Raw genomic sequence first — 2,626 nt, 5'->3', positions numbered from 1 at the left:
CTCTCATCAGAACCTAACCATACTGGCACCCTGATCCCAAGCTTCCAGCCTCCAGAACTGTGAGAAATAAATGTCTGTTGTCTATAAACCATCCGGTTTATGGTATTTTGTTATAGCAGCCTGACTGACTAAGACAATTGCATTCTCAATCAATATTTTTTTGTCTCTGCATATGCACCACTGAGGTTTTAATTACTGTAGCATCATAATAGGATTTAGTATCTTATAGGGAAATTTTGTCTGCCTTATTCTTCTTGAACTATGACTCTTCCACATTAATTATAACTTTTAAAATAAATTTTTAGTGTGCATTTAAAAGCTATGTTGGGCAAAGAAATAGTAACAATAAAAATCAAATAGAAACCCTAGAGATAAAGAATATAATAACTGAATTAAAATGTTTGACAGAAAGCTACAATAGTAGACTTGATCAAGTAGAAGAAAGAATCAGTGAACTCAAAGACAGGAATTTTGAAATTATCCACTCAGACGAGCAAAAGGAAAAGAAAAATAAAGGTCTATGGGAATTAGGGGACAACATCAAGAGACTAACCTATGCAAAATACGAGTCCTTGAAGGAGAGACAAAAAGGCTCAGAAAGTATATTTAATGAACTAATGGCTGAAAAGTTTTCAAATCTGAGGAAAGATGACAACATCCAGGTACTGAAAGCTAAGAGGCTGTCAACTAAATCCAATCCAACAGTTCACCAAAATACATCATAATCAAATTATCAAAAATCAAAAACAGAGAAAGAATACTGAAAGCAATAAGACCTAAAAACACATCACAGTCAAGAGAGTCCCAGTACAGCTGTCAGTGGATTTCTTGGCAGAAACCCTGCAGGCCAGGAGAGGGTAGAATGATACATTCAAAGTGCTAAAGGGAAAAAGACCCTGCTATCCAAGAATATTTTCCTTCAGAAGTAAGACAGAAATAACTTTCCCAGACAAACAAAGCTAAGGGATTTGATCACTACTAACCTTGCAATAGGCTTGGAATTGCTAAAGGAAGTTATTTAACCTAAAATGAAAGGCTACCACCGAACAACATAAAACATATGAAAGTAAAAACTCAATGGTATAAATAATACATAGTTATACTCAAAATACCGTAAGTGTGGTGTAAAAAGCAATTGTACCTCTATTATGAAGATTAAAAGACAGAACAATTGAAAACAACTGTAGCTATAATAAATTGCTAAGGGACACAAATTAGAAAAAAACGTAAATTTTAACATAAAAAATCACAAAAAGGTGTTGGGGGGAGTGAGAGTGTAGAGTTTTCATTTGCAATCAAAGTTGTTATCAGCGTAAAATAGCCTGTTTTAATTATAAGATTTTTATGTAAATGCTAGGATTTGAATATGCCACCCAAAAGTTCATGTGTTGGAAATGTAATCCCTCTGCCCTCATGAACGGAGTAATGTCACTATCATGAAACTGGCTTTATTACAAAAGCAGCTCTCTCTGGCTTTCTTGATTTTGGTGTCTTGCTATGTGATGCCCTCCATTATGTCATGACTCAGCAAGAAGGCTCTCATCAGATGCCAATACCATGCTCTTGGACTTCTTAGCCACCAGAACTGTGAGATACATAAACTTTTATTGTTTATAAATTACCCAGTTTGTGGTATTCTGGTATAAAAACAGAAAAGGGACTAAGCCAATAGGTCTCATGGTAACCACAAAGCATGAACCTACAGTAGATGCAAGAAATATAAAAAGAAGGGATTAAAAGCAGACCAACACAGGAAACCACCAAATCACAAAAGAAGACACCAAGAGAAGAAGAAACAAATAATCTATGAAACAACCAGAAAACAAATTACAAAATGGCAGCAGTAAGTCCTTACCTATAATATTTGACTGGAATGTAAATGAATCAAGTTATTCAATCAAAAGACATTGTGTGGGTGAATGGATTTTTTAAAAAAACAAGAAACAACTATATACTGCCTACAAGAGACTCACTTTACTAGTAAGGACACATAGAGTGAAAGTGAAGGGATGGAAAAAAATATTCAACACAGATGGAAACTAAAAGAGAGCAGGAGTAGTTATACTAATATAAGATAAAATCAACTTTAAGTCAAAAGCTATAAAAAGAGACAAAGAAGGTCATTATATAACGGTAAAGGGCTCAATTCATTAAGAGGAAATAATAATTGTAAATATACACACACCCAACATTGGGGCATCTAAATACACAACATGATTATTAAGTGATCTGAAGGGAAAGATAGATTTGATATAATAATAGTATTTTACAATAATACACTACCCCACTTTCAACAATGAACAGATCATACAGATGGAACATTAATAAGGAAACACTGGACTTGAATTACACTTTAGACCACTTGGACCTAGCAGACTTATGCAGAACATTTCACTCAACAGCAACAGAATACACTTTCTTCTCAAGTGCACATAAAACATTCTTCTAGATAGATCCTATGTTAGGTCTAGGCCACACAACAAGTCTTAACAAACTTAAGAACTGAAATTATATCAAGTATCTTTTTGGATCACAAAGGCATGAAACTAGAAATCATGAGAAATCTTGGAAAATTCACACATATGTGGAAATTAAACAACATGTTCCTAAACAACCAATAAATCAC

Source organism: Mandrillus leucophaeus, unplaced genomic scaffold (genome assembly GCF_000951045.1).
Source record: "Mandrillus leucophaeus isolate KB7577 unplaced genomic scaffold, Mleu.le_1.0 Scaffold734, whole genome shotgun sequence".
Classification (NCBI taxonomy): Eukaryota; Metazoa; Chordata; class Mammalia; order Primates; family Cercopithecidae; genus Mandrillus; species Mandrillus leucophaeus.
This window is presented reverse-complemented; position numbering follows the sequence as displayed.